This window comes from Schistocerca piceifrons, chromosome 1 (assembly GCF_021461385.2).
Source record: "Schistocerca piceifrons isolate TAMUIC-IGC-003096 chromosome 1, iqSchPice1.1, whole genome shotgun sequence".
Classification (NCBI taxonomy): domain Eukaryota; kingdom Metazoa; phylum Arthropoda; class Insecta; order Orthoptera; family Acrididae; genus Schistocerca; species Schistocerca piceifrons.
Genome location: NC_060138.1, coordinates 838880534 through 838895823, shown reverse-complemented (window position 1 = coordinate 838895823; position 15290 = coordinate 838880534). Strand labels below are relative to the sequence as shown.

Below are 15290 nucleotides of genomic sequence, written 5' to 3'. Positions count from 1 at the left end.
TTGAGAAGGTCCAAACAAGAGCGGCAAGATTCGTGACTGGTAGATTTAGCCATCGCGAGAGCGTTACAGATCTCATAGAAAGTTTGAAGTGGGACACACTTGCATATAGACGACGCGCTAAACGGAAGGGGCTGTTCACTAAATTCCGAAATCCGATCTTCACCGAGGATGTAAAGAATATATTATTACCACCAACTTTCAAATCGCGCAATGTTCACCATTCAAAGATAAGGGAAATTAGAGCTCGTACTGAGGAGGAGGAGGAGGAGGAGGGGGGGGGGAATATGACTGGCGCGAATTGTGCCCTCCACCATACGCCGCTTGGTGGCTAGCGGAGTATATATGTAGATGTAGGAAAGAAAACGTAATGGACTTCAGAACATGTAAACAACAGAAAATGCCATAAGTAAATTTTACTTCAAACTTAAAAAAAAATGTTTTTAATCTATAAATAGCAAAATAAAAATATATTTGTATGTGGTAAAAAAAAAAACCACTTCAATCGCAATATGCTTAAGACGGCAAAAATAATTGACATAACAGCTCTTGCAGAAGTTGGCTATGCAGACAATAATATCTTCTCCATGAGACAAATCTAATATTTGTTAACAGCGTCCGTATCAGAAATCACCACCGTAGATCTGAGCGTTGAATTGCTAACCAGAAACGAAGAACTGCCACCTGCAGGCGTACTTGGTCCACTCACTTTAATGTGATCACATGTCAAAAGCCTGAATAACCACCTTTTGCAACAAGGACAGCTACGAGACGTGCAGGAAGAGAATCAGTGAAGTTCTGGAAGGTATCGACAGGGACGTGGAACCATGCCGATTCCAGTGTCGTGCTCAGCTGCGATGGGTCTCTCGGTTCAGGATCCATGCCACGAACAGCCCGATCGAGGTGATTCCATAGATCCTCGTTAGGAGAGTACGGTAAACTCGACCTGGCGTTCTTCGAACCACGCACGAACACAACATGCTCTGTCATACGTTGCATCGTTCTGCTGATAGAGCACATCGTGCTGAGGAAAAACGAACTGCACGTAATGGTGGACATTGTCCCCAAGGATAGATGCATACTTTTGTTGATCCATTCTGCCTTTCATAATGACGAGATCACCCAAGCAATGCCACAGAAACATTCCCCAGACCACAACGCTCCCTCCTCCGTCCTTGACACTTCCGATGATTGTTTCAGGGTGCTTGCTTTCAGACGTTTCACGCCGTACACGCCAAAGGCCATTTGCCCGACAGACCATGAAACGTGATTCATCGTCGCCGATGAACTGCATTCATTATTGGGGCATGAACGAGGAGCATGCTGATCCGTCGTCGTTGGTAGACCTTTGGTATGTCTGGGCGGTCAGTTGCTCCACAGTTGCACGTGTATTCGCCCGTACGCATCTTCGCAGCAATCTTTCACCGCTTTCATCTACGACCTGTGGTGCATAACAGTTGCCTCGGCGACGGTTTTGGATAGCAATATTTTGCGACGCGCTGTATACTTTAATCAAGGCGGCACTCAAACAGTTCACAAACTTGGCCGTTTCGGTGGTGCTTCCACCAATTACGGAAAAGCCTGTGATTATGCCGTTTTGGACGTCAGATAAATCGCTCTGTCTCCGCATTACAACTGGACTGTCTCCCCTCCCCCCCTCCCACACGCTTTGTGAGCCTCTTGCTGTCGCTGTGGCTCCCCTACGACTGTCGCCCCATCTTGTTGGACTGCCCAATTTTAGCCGTTCTGCGGCGGACTTTTTAACGTTCCCGGCACCCTGCCTACGGTGTTAGGAGACATACCTCAACAGCAGATGTAGTTTTAAGTTTTATTCGTGAGGTTTTTTTTATCGTACCATCTAAGGATGGTCGTCTGGCCTTCTCTCCGAGGCGTCCACCCTCCGTCCGATTTCAGTCTCTGTCATCATTTCTGTGCATTTTGTTTGCCTTGTTGTTCATCTTTTCCCTATGCGTGTTCATCTCGCCTTGTCCTTTTGCTGGACATTTTCGTGTGTCTCAGAGTGGATGGCTCAACCTCTTTTATTCTTGTGGCAGCCAGCCCAGGCCACCTGCTGTATGATTTTAATACCTGCCTCTACTTTACCCTGTGGTGTACAATCCCCCCCCCCTTTTTGATTCTTTCTTACGGTGTGGTTCCCCGTTCCTTTTACACCTTCTACCTCCACAAATTAAATTTGGATTTTATTTTTTTTTTACCTTGAACTTTGTTTGTGTCAGGAAAAAGGGACTGATGATCCTGTAGTTTGGTCCCATTATATCCCAAACCAACCCTCTACTGCTAGTGCTGCCAACTGCCGCCTGTGAATGGTTAATGCACTCTGACCTCGAACGTAGGCGGTGTCTACATTGTGACTGAACTGTGTAGTAATGGCGGGAATCCACTGAGGCGACTGCCGTCCGATCCACACACGAACAGGAACTCGCGATCTTTGCTGGAAGTATTGCCACATGTGTGGCGAGCTGCCTGTGACTCTATAGACGTAAAGCGTACCTGGCTGCCACTGCAGGGCGACTTCCGTCGCTGCAGCCGTGGCCAGTTTGGACGGCGCCGGGGCGCTGGCCGCGAGGCGAGGCGGCAGGCGCGCTCTCACTGAGGCGGCCTTGACCCGCCTGCCGCCCATTCACGCCGCCTGCTGGCTGCTGGCAGCGCGCAGGCACGTGCACGGCACGCCCACGCCGCCTTCTGTCCTGCCCATGACACCTGGTCGGCTGTCTCTTCTATGTCCGCTTCTTAAGCTCCATGAAAGGCCTGAGATCTATCTATGTTTATTTGAAATCACATATACACCACGTATGGATATACAATGATCAAAAGTATCCGAACACTTATTAGTTGGTGTGTGCACCTGGGCCTCCCTAATGTCATGGTATGAGCTCGCTTGCAGATATTTATCTTGAGCTCACTTTTAATTATTTTGCTGGTTTATTTAATTTTTTTAATTAAAATTTTTTAAGTGTCAATATTCTGGAGTCTTACCTTCTTGCACCTTGTTTAAGGCCTTCAAAAGAGTATTATTGTGATTCAGTAACTGTGTTATTCACCATTTTGAACGCCTTTTAAGTGGCGAAGAGTTCTCAGGCTTCCAGCCGGGTGGCGGTGTCTTCAAACTGCAACGTTTCAACGAGTGACATACTCATCATCTTCTGGCGAAGTGCCGAGATTTTGCGGCTGCCGGTCCCTTTATACCTGCGGTGTGCCCCCCACCACCTGGCCGCTAGAGGCTGGGTCTAGAGGAGCCTGAGGGCGGGGTGGAGGGGGAAGCGGGTGCGCCGTTCGTGTCTCCGTCAGAGCATTCTGATCGCGTCTCGTGAGCTGGGCGGTTCTTGTTGCGTTCCTGGCGTATTGCGGCTAATTCTGGATTCCAGGCCGCGCTCAGTTGATAGCCTTCACCCCTATTCACAAGATTCTCGTGGACTCGTATTTCTATTGATTCTTTAAAGACGCTATCCCAATAGCTCCCGGCTCGGCACAGCACCCTGGTGTTTTCGAAATCAAAGGTGTGGTTTTCTTTGATGCTATGTTCAGCTATAGCAGATTTCTCTATCCGTCCAAGTCAAACATGCCTGATGTGTTCCTCGCACCTTTTAGAGATGCAGCGCTGCGTTTGACCAATGTACTGCACACCACATTCGCAGGCAATGCTGTATATACCAGGTATGTTTAGTTTGAGTGTGTCTTTAGCTGAGCCCAGCAGCTCTTTCGTCTTCGGCGGTGGTCGGAAGACGGTATTTATGTTTGATTTTCTTAATAGCCTCCCGATTTTGGCTGATGTGGGCCCCAAATATGGAAGAAAGGCGAGTCTCTTGTTAACTTCCTCTTCCTCTTCCTGAAATTTGTCAGCCTGTCTCCTCTTGAAGGCCCTGCCAATCTGTGTTTCACTGTACCCGATTTTCAGAAATACCTTTCTTAGGTGGTGTAATTCGTCTGAGAGGCTTTCTTTGTCACAAATGACGTGCGCCCTATGTACCAAGGTGGTCAGTACTCACTGGCGTTGCGCCGGATGGTGGCAGCTGGTTGCATGGAGGTACAGGTCTGTGTGTGTGTCTCTTTCTATATAATATATGACGGTAGTATCTGTTCCCGAAAGAACCGTTACCGTGGATGACCATGCAGCTTTGCTATAAATGAAATGATAATTAAATGGACACCCTAGCTGCAAACAGGCGTTGATGTACTTCATTGGGAACATGTTGAAAATGTGTGTCCCGACCGGGACTCGAACCCGGGATCTCCTGCTTACATGGCAGACGCTTTATCCATCTGAGCCACCGCGGGCACAGAGGATAGTGCGTCTGCAGGGACTTATCCGTTGCACGCTCCCCGTGAGATCCACATTCCCAACATGTCCACACCACTACATTCGTAGTGCGCCTAATAGATGTTTGCCCATCATACTCATTACTCGTGGCAGATTAATCTACCAAGTCCCGTACGAGTTCGGGCATAGCGTGTGCGTTCGCACAAGAAGGTCAATGGCCGGCAAGCCATATTTTTAACTATATATGACGGTAGTATCTGTTCCCGAAAGAACAGTTACCCTGGATGACCATGCAGCTTTGCTAGAAATGAAATGATAATTAAATGGACACCCTAGCTGCAAACAGGCGTTGATGTACTTCATTGGGAACATGTTTTCCATATACTGAATGGCCCAGCGTGGCATCCGCTTTCTTCCGGATCAGTATGTCCAGAAATGGAATACAGCCATCCTCTTCTACTTCCATCGTGAAGGTGATATTCTCATGTATGCCGTTTAGGTGGTCCATAAACTCCTCCAGTGCCTGTCTGCCATGCTGCCAAATCACGAAAGTGTCGTCCACATAGCGGAAGAAGTGCCTGGGTTTACGGTGAGCAGTTTGTAGTGCCACCTCCTCAAAGTGTTCCATATAAAGATTCGCGATCCCTGGAGCAAGGGGAGATCCCATGGCCACTCCATCCACTTGTTCATAATGCTCTCCATTGCACTTGAAGTAGGTGGTCGTAAGTGCATATTCAAAGAGCTTCACTGTTTCAGGCTCGAAGTGCTGATTAAGGGGCGCCAAGGCGTCTTGTAGCGGTACTTTCGTGAACACGGAGGTGACGTCGAGGGATGATGCTGACATCATGGTCCTCCCAGCAGACAAGGGAAATGCGACGGTGCTGATTCGCACAGTCGACTACCAACAGAAAATCTGCTCTCTGCTGCAAGACCCAGCCTACAGGAAACTCAACAAGGACCCTACATCGACGATGACCAGGAAAACCGAGGCGCTACTGAAGGACTCAGATCTACCAGAGGCAGTGCAGAAATGGCTGTATCCCAGAGCGCCAACAACACCGCGCCTGTATGGATTGCCCAAGATTTACAAAGATGGGGTGCCTCTAACTATTGAAACCACTGGTGGGACACTGCAGTCATCACGTGAAAAACTCCGCAGGTTTCGTTAGAATACTGAAGGACATCCGAATACAGAGTGATGACCTACTCGTGAGCTTCGACGTCACCTCCTTGTTCACGAAAGTACCGCTACAAGACGCCTTGGCGCTCCTTAATCAGCACTTCGAGCCTGAAACAGTGAAGCTCTTTGAATATGCACTTACGACCACCTACTTCAAGTGCAATGGAGAGCATTATGAACAAGTGGATGGAGTGGCCATGGGATCTCCCCTTGCTCCAGAGATCGCGAATCTTTATATGGAACACTTTGAGGAGGTGGCACTACAAACTGCTCACCGTAAACCCAGGCACTTCTTCCGCTATGTGGACGACACTTTCGTGATTTGGCAGCATGGCAGGCAGGCACTGGAGGAGTTTATGGACCACCTAAACGGCATACATGAGAATATCACCTTCACGACGGAAGTAGAAGAGGATGGCTGTATTCCATTCCTGGACATACTGATCCGGAAGAAAGCGGATGGCACGCTGGGCCATTCAGTATATAGAAAAAAGACGCACACAGACCTGTATCTCTGTGCAACCAGCTGCCACCATCCGGCGCAACGCCAGTCAGTACTGACCACCTTGGTACATAGGGCGCACGTCATTTGTGACAAAGAAAGCCTCTCAGACGAATTACACCACCTTAGAGAGGTATTTCTGAAAAACGGATACAGTGAAACACAGATTGGCAGGGCCTTCAAGAGGAGACAGGCTGACAAATTTCAGGAAGAGGAAGAGGAAGTTAACAAGAGACTCGCCTTTCTTCCATATTTGGGGCCCACATCAGCCAAAATCGGGAGGCTATTAAGAAAATCAAACATAAATACCATCTTCCGACCACCGCCGAAGACGAATGAGCTGCTGGGCTCAGCTAAAGACCCACTCAAAGTAAACACACCTGGTATATACAGCATTGCCTGCGAATGTGGTGTGCAGTACATTGGTCAAACGGAGCGTTGCATCTCTAAAAGGTGCGAGGAACGAGGAACACATCGGGCATGTTTGACTTGGACAGATAGAGAAATCTGCTATAGCTGAACATAGCATCAAAGAAAACCACACCTTTTATTTCGAAAACACCAGGGTGCTGTGCCGAGCCGGGAGCTGTTGGGATAGCGTCTTTAAAGAATCAATAGAAATACGGGTCCACGAGAATCTTGTGAACAGGGACGAAGGCTATCAACTGAGCGCGGCCTGGAATCCAGCATTAGCCGCAATACGCCAGGAACGCAACAAGAACCGTCCAGCTCACGAGACGCGATCAGAATGCTCTGACGGAGACACGAACGACGCACCCGCTTCCCCCTCCACCCCGCCCTCAGGCTCCACTGGACCCAGCCTCTAGCGGGCAGGTGGTGGGGGGCACACCGCAGGTATAAAGGGACCGGCAGCCGCAAAGTCTCGGCACTTCGCCAGAAGATGGTGAATATGTTACTCGTCGAAACGTCGCAGCTTGAAGACACTGCCACCCGGCTGGAAGCCCGAGAACTCTTCGCCAGCTGTATACGCCGGGAAAGCATACAGTCACACCTACTTTTTAAGTGTGTAAATTTATCATGGCAAATTAACTTTGAATTTTCGTACCTGTTTTTCCCAAAAGGGTACCTGTGGTTAGCCTGAAAAATAAATGCTTGTTGTGAAGAAGACAAATGACGTCAGTTAAAGGGGCCTGGTCCTTCCATGTCATTTTCCTAATCCTGGTAATTCCCAATCGCAACCTGGACATTACAAGTACTGGGACTTGATTTTTAACAGGGTGTGTGATAAATGCGAACGACAATGCGTGCTTTGCAATTTTCTCCCTTGTTTGCCGTAAATTTTGTAAGTTGGTATTCTGATAGAATGTCCCAATCTTACACTAGCGTTGTTAACCTGGGTGGTCGTTGATGCATGTGGACGTGCTGTAGTACGCCTCCCCAATGCATCCTATGCGTGCTCGATGGGATTTAAACCGGGAGAGCGGACAGACCATTTCATTCGCCGAATGTCCTCTCGTTCCAAAAGCTGCTCCACCAGCGCAGTTCGATGCGGTCGCCCATTGTCATCCATAAAAGTGACGTCACAGCTGAGTACATCCATGAAAAGACGCACATGAGGAAGGAGTACAGTGTCAAAATAACGTTGACTGGTGAATGTGCAGTCGTCAGAGAGAGTTGGAGGTCAGCACACCCAGGCAACATCATGCTGCCCCACACCATAACGCTTGGACCACCTACATGATAGTAGTCGACAATGTTCCCGGGTGCTTTAATATTCCCACCACTCTCCATACGATGTTACGACCAGCATTTCTTTCTCTTCTCTTCTGAACAATATCGTAGCAGTTCTTTCTATGTACAGTTCAAGTATCACGTAGCCATGTTGCTTTGCAGTGACATCCAGTGCGAAAGTTACTTTTGTTCTTAAGTTTTGCACATCAGTGTATATAAAAAAGTTTATAACGAGGGCGAAAAAAATCAAATCATATATATGGATATCGCTGAAAGACTTTAAAAATTACGTAGAATATTACGTGCAAATGTACAAATATAGTACTATCAGTACTTTCCTGTAGCTCAAAAACGCAAATTGCTGCAAAATAAAACTAAATTCATATGTAAAGTGATCATATTACATGAGTTTCATATATACATTTCTTCTAAAAGAAGCACGTTGGCCACAGAAGTCATGAAAAGTTTCACAAGTGAAACAAATGAAAGGGTCGTAACTTAGAAAAACTTGCACTTTCACCAGTCTTTGTTGGCAGTGCTACTTGGCGGATGTCGTCCAGCGAATGTGGAAAACTTTCCTTCCACATGTCCACTGCTTACTGTCAACACGAGCCAGGAAGTCTCCCATGTGGCTTTTTCTGACATAAATTTGTAGCTGCCTATTCTGATCATAGGGGATTTCTGAAGGTGGTTCTTGGAAACAAACTTTGACACTAATATTAACCAAATCACTGGGCAAACAAGGGAGATGAATATTAATAATGTGTTCTGGCACTTATTGTTATTCTCCTTCTTGGTTCCGAATACAACGTTGTTAAGTCCGAATTATAATAACTAAATTTTGTACACTCTTTTCAATGTTCTATATTCATGATTGGTCCAATCTTGCGACATGCAACGCATTCTGGAGATGGCAGGATGGGCGGCCAGTCATCTCCAGTAGTCAAGTGGAGTACGGCTACTGTTTGTCTCCTCCATTCACAAGAACTGCCGATCACCAGATCTTTCCGTTACATGAAATTTCATTAGATTGTTTCAATTATTCTTAAAATTTATTGTTTATAATGTATTTCATTGCAAAATGCTTTTTACCTGCTCCAGACTGTTCAATTTTTGTATCCTTTTTGGCTGGAAAATCTGCTTTTTCATTACCATCTAAGCCAAGTGATATAATATCCACTGAACTACAATTGTCTTTTTGAAAATATTTAATTATTTCTTGGTCTTCTTTAATTTACAAAATCTTTGATTCTTGTGTATTGCTAACTGCCGATGTTGCTGCTCTGGAATCGCAAAATATAACTGGTTTGTTCAAAGTCTGCAAATGGTTGCTTAGCTGATTTGTTGCAGTTTTATGGTTAAAGCTTCACCGTCAAAATTTTAGTGGTGTGCCCCTAAAGTCTGATACAAAGAGAGAAAATTTGCTGAATATACACACATCAGAAAAGTTTTGCATCACCCCAGTTCCCAGAACTCCTGAAGATAGACCTTGACTGTGGATATTGTATCACAGACACAGTCCCTTTGACTGTTCAGAGATGTCACTAAACCCGCCCGCCGGCCGGTGTGGCTGAGCGGTTCTAGGCGCTTCAGTCTGGAACCGCGCGACAGCTACGGTCTCAGGTTCGAATCCTGCCTCGGGCATGGATGTGTGTGATGTCCTTAGGTTAGTTAGGTTTAAGTAGTTCTAAGTTCTAGGGGACTGATGACCTCAGAAGTTAAGTCCCATAGTGCTCAGAGCCATTTGAACCATTTTTATTGAGTGTCTATTGCCGTTTAGTTACTCTGTTGTGCAGTCGAATAATGATATGACACATTCTTATGCAACAATGACAGTGATGAGTGGATTACTGATTCCGCAGCTTTATAATATGTCTTCAGGGACCTCAAAGCATATTAGGACCAGAAATAAAGGCGAACTACTTAATGGCTAAAATCTTATTATGAGCCTCTCAGAATCTGTAAAAATACGAAAGAATAATTTTTAACGTTCCATTCGAAACGATTTCTAACCAGTTGCAGGAATTAATTTGGTGTTTTGTTGGCCTCTTGGCCTGGACTTAACGATACCTCCGTCTATCAGGAGGACAACGAAAATGTTCTTGATATAATTCAGATTCCACACAGAACAATCACTGTGATTCTCGAAGTTTTTCGACTGTGGAAAATATTTTTAAGGAAATTTTCCGATAAAATAATTTCCAACAGCTCCGTGTCATTTGAGGTTCATTAGGAAAACAATATTCTTAAATTTCAGTCATTTGTGCGTTATCAGTCTGCATCAGCACATTTTACGAATTGCTTTTAGTATGCCCAGTACGCAGCACAATAAGGAGAGAAACGGCCAGGACTACTCCCTATTCCAGTCCAGTTCTGTCCAAATGAAACTAGTAATTACTGCGAAGTACCTGAAGGCATTAATTTTTCGTTAGTCAGTTGTATCTGACGTAACGAAAATGTTTGTTTTTGTCATTCAAATGACACTTTGCCTTATGTGATGACTATGGAGAATAAACAAGGAACTCGTTGTTACTATAAGCATACATTATTCAAAAATTATCATAAGAACAGTGCTACAGCAATTGTTATAAAATCATATATTTGTAAGAAATAAGAGGGGGCGATCAATAAGAGATGCAACACTTTTGCTGAAAGTAAGTTGGTTTTATTCAGGATTCCAGTGTACCTTGTCATTCCCCCCTCTTTTGGCTACAGAACCCTATTTGCCAACGTAATCTCCGTACAGTGCGACAGCCTTACTTCACGTTACTGGGATAGCCTGTTTGCCCACTCGGTACCACTCTACTGGTCGACGTCGAAGCCAACGTTTTGCTGCATTAATAACCTCCCCATCGTTCAGGCACTGCTTCCCGCGGAGGGAATCTTCATTAGACCAAACGGATAAAAGTAGGAAGGTACGAGACGCAGGCTGTTCGGTGGAGGAGAAATAACAGTGCAATTCATTTTTGTGGGTGCGCATACTTGTGCAAGGTCCTATGTTGTCACGGAGAAGTTCGTTTGCTTCTTTTGTGGAGAACAACACGCTGTCCGTACGTTCTATCATTGCAGGAATCACAGCCGTGTACGGCCGGCCGGCACAATGAAGATCGGACAGGTTTGCGCGAACTTGCAATGCTGGCAGACGCTCCACCCAACGACTTACCGTGCTTTTGTTCACTACCAGGCCTCCGTAGACATTCTGCAAGCGCCTATGAATATCTGCGATGCTGTGGGTTTCCGCCAAAAGAATTTCAATGAAAGGTCTCTGCCTGGAACGCATCTGCCTTACAGGTGCCATTTTAAAGGCTACGTATAGCACACTAACCGTTCGGAACTTGATGAAACTATGATGGCTGAAGCGGGAATATTCCACGATGTCCTACAACAAATTTCGCAGTTTTTTAATCTAAATTTGCCGCGAAAAAATGTGTTGCATTATTTACAGAACGCCCCTCGCATTTCATTTAGATAAATGGTCACGATTGGTGGAATGTAACATCAAGCACTGCCTTGATTTATTTTCCTTTGGTAGTCACCTTTGTAAGAATTTTATGTGCAACAGTTTCGCTGTCGATATGGACAGCCTTTTATTCATACCATTCACTTTGATAGTACATTTCTTTCGTTCTATTCTTCCTGCATAAAAAATTCTGGGAGGGTTTTGACGTGTTGGATTGGACTATTTCCTTGTTAGTCACCGCTAACGGTGTAGCCTGAAGTAACGTCATACCCAAGTTGGAAGACCTTGTTCTCTATATGGCGTACATCACTGTAACCGCTCCAGGCAAGCTGATGCTTCTTAGTGACCTCCTTACAGGTTTTCCACTGAAGTACAAACAGGTCTGTAGCGTCCCACGCAGTTCTGATGCTATTGACTCGCCTACAGAACATTAGGACCGAGAGCAGAGCGACCACCGCACCTTTATCTCTTCTCTAAGCCATCTGGCACAGCCGCTTATCTACTGTTTTGCTGCCTCAGTCAACTTCCCATATCGATCAATCTCCTCTGTATAACCGCAGCATCAGATAGGGATAGTTAGTGAACAATGTCCCCGTGACTCTTTCCACCCATCATCCTTTCAGCTGAAATTTTCAGTTACGACTCACATCAAACATTTACCTCTTAGGCATTTTGTTCTAGTTGACTTACTGCATCACGTTTTCATTCCTTATTCGATCAATCCAGTTTATCTTCAACAGTCTCCTGTGGGCTGTGACAGCACATTTCAAAGACTTCTTACAGTTCTGTTTTTGTCTTCTATTTTGTCCACATTCGCACCGACACAGAGCTGTGAACCAACCACAGCTTTCCAGAAATATTTCTCTGGTTCCGAGCTTTGTATTTTTAGATATTAGCAGCAGTTTCTTTGTATAGAAAGCCATTGAGCAGTCCCTGCTATTATGTTCCCTTACAACTTCATCTGCCCAACTTCTCCGCCGTTGTGTTCTCAGGCAGACGGATTGGGACCGACACATCGCCATGTCATCCTCAACCTGTAGTGTAATTTTGATGCGGTATGGAGGGGTGAGGGATCAGCACATCGCTCTCTCGTCTGTTGCCGGCTGTGCAGACCTTGTAGCCGCTACTCCATATTCAAGGAGCTCCTCAGCTGACATTACCAAGTCGAGTGGAGAACGTTCCAATCCAGCCACCAATGAGAAACCCGTGACAGTGCCGAGAACTGAACCCGAATCCTCCGCATGGCATTCAGCCGCACAAACCACTTTTCCTTCATCGCCCTTGTATAGAGGCGTTGTACTCCTAGTATAACAAAATTCATCCACCCCTTAAAACTCTCCAAGTGTAACTTCTAGCTATCCAGCACATCATTACCTAAGTTCCATCTTTGTTTATGTACATTTTACAGCCACCTCCAGTGACCAACGCTGTGACATTAGCGAACGGAATCGAGCAAGCAGATTTTCTGTCCGTGACGTACAACTCACAAAGAGAGAATGCTTTACTTGCGTCGTTGCTTCCAATCAAAACAAGTATCAGTGGTGGCTGTGAGCAACCCCGCCTCACACTTTTTCTAGTTTTGAAGCGTTTACGAGACCACTTCGCATGAAGAGAGAGAATTTATCCTTCTGCTTCTCTTGTTTTTACTACAGTAACTGAGGAAAATATTTTATTCCATTCCGCATTATCAAACGCCTTCTCCAAATCTATGAATGAGATATATGTTTATTCTTTTTTCATAAAACTATCATCTCTTGTAAGCAGGAGTGTCAAAATTGTTTTTCGAGTGCCATATCTTCAACTAAAACTAAAGTGACACCCTCTGAAACTAATTTCAATTTTCCTCCCCACTGTTCAGTAGATTATCACTGTGATTATTCTCGGCATATTTGATGCTAGGCTTATTGTGTTTAATTCACGCTATCCTCTCTTGCTTTCTTGGAAGTGTAATAATGACATTCTTTTCAAAACGTGATGGAACTTCCACACTGCTACAAATTTCACTCGAGAATTGTTATACTTCTTGCTCCGCCGTTACGCCTGATGCCAGTAAGAATTCTACTGGTATTACATCATTAAGTTTACATCTGCAAAAGATTAAAACTAAAAATAACAGAAAAACTACATTTTTACTCGTATCTCACCGTGACCATAAGCTGTACCCGTATGAGAGCACGACTGAAAGAGAGCAGTCAGCAATAGGTAATCGACAGCAGGCAACTGCAAAGCAGTTTCTACAATGATTCGTTTCGTTCGATATTATAACTAGTGGTTCTGACAACTACGCTGCGCTGAAAAAACGTTGTATCAGTCGCAGACAATGTGGTTTCGTCAACTGAACAAAACTAGCGTGAATTTAATAGACAGTTCCAGAGCTATTTCAGCTGTTGATAATACAACCACAATTACGCAAATTCAGGCCAGCAAGATGTATTGAAGGGATTCAGTTCTCTGACCATAGTTAATAAGCTGCCACTGACACAAAGAAATATCTCGAGATTTTCACGTGTAATTCTACTGGAGTTGACATTACAAAAGTTTCATGACCAATGAAGCGGAGGACATCAGATTTCTGAGGGTGAGGGTAGGTAGAAAACACTGATGTTCAACGCCAAGTCCTGCGGAAGTAATATGAACTTAACTCTCCCATTAGAGTACTGCGTGAAAAGCAAACAAATTGTATTTTTCAGCTAAAAATCAGTTTGTTTGCTTTTAAGCCACTTATTTCAAATCATTCTACGAAGAAGTTATCGAATAGTCAATTAACATGAGAGTTTAAATGATTTTATAAACTCTCAAAACTGAAGTCTCGTTACAAATTACGTAATATTGCTATTCAGTACAAAATGGTTCAAATGGCTCTGAGCACTATGGGTCTTAACATCTGAGGTCATCAGTCCCCTAGAACTTAGAACTACTTAAACCTAACTAATCTAAGGACATCACACACATCCACATCACACACATCCATAGCAGTCGCGCGGTTCCGGATGAAGCGCCTAGAACCGCTCGGCCACCGCGGCCGGCTATTCAGTACATCTGCGTAAAACTTTGTTGGCCAACTTAAGCTGGCTCCAAGCGCACCAAGGATGCACCGGCCGACTTTTAACGATACCTCCACTCCCATCAAAAGCGTGAAAACTAAAAAGTTGTATTGCGATTTATTCCTCGTGTGTTGGTGCACATTCTATAACGTTTCCGTCTTTCTATGTATGTCTTTATATCTAGATTTTTTTTTCATCAGTTAGAGTGAAGGTTTTCCAAGTGTCTATCGTCGACATGCCATAATTTTTTTTGAAAAGTGCATTATTTAATCAGCGACTACATTCAGATTGAAAACGATCAGTTGGATTACGATGTGAGAGTATACGAAAAGGTGTCGGTGGTAGCGAGTAGCGACAACACTGGCTACCAGACGGATTCCTACGAGCAGGCAGCCCACAATACACCGCGACGTTGTTGGTGCGCTGAGAAGGCACGCAGGCGGTGTCTACTAATGTTTGGTTAGAAAGCTGTGCCAATGGATGCAATTTCACACAAACACAAGTGGGGCGTATTTGCATGTGTTAACAAACTAGGATCAGAAATAGCAGTATCACGCCCAACCAGACAGACCACAGTACATGTTGACAACCACAATATTTTAAATCGCCTCAATGGAAAGCTAGTTTGTAGCACGCACCCCTAAAAGGCTACGCTCATCGTCTTTGTGACTTTAATTCCTTAGGACCACTGAAACATTACCAGATGATAATGGTACATATGGTTAAGTTAAATGATAACTGAAATAATAATTCATGTGATATGCCTTTCTGTCTATCAGGATATACGCTGTGTCGATTTTACGTGACATATATTCAACTCAAGGTACAGCACACAAAGAGAAGAACAGTCTGTTGGCAACAAACCTGCGAGAAGGTGGCACAGAATCCAAACTTATTGTGGATATTGTTTGTACTTAGCAGGAGTAAACTGGCACTGTTAGCTGAAGCTCTGCGAGTTATAACAAAAGCTCTAAGAAAACTTGACAGGAGAGATCATCTTAGTTGCAATATGAAAGTTTCAACTGGCCCATAATGTAATAAACAGACACCAGACCCTCAAACATGTACTCGCATACATTATTCTAACGCTTTACACGTAATTCATTATAGTAAAATAACCTGTCTGCATAATGTAT

At 44.8% G+C, this 15290-nt stretch overlaps 1 non-coding gene across 1 annotated transcript; it reads right to left on the bottom strand.

Annotated features, from left to right (window-relative positions):
- Positions 1–4219: 4219 nt before the first annotated feature.
- On the bottom strand, positions 4220–4294 carry Trnat-ugu. The gene has a single exon. It is a non-coding gene; the product is annotated as a tRNA-Thr (tRNA).
- Between the last annotated feature and the right edge of the window lie 10996 nt (positions 4295–15290).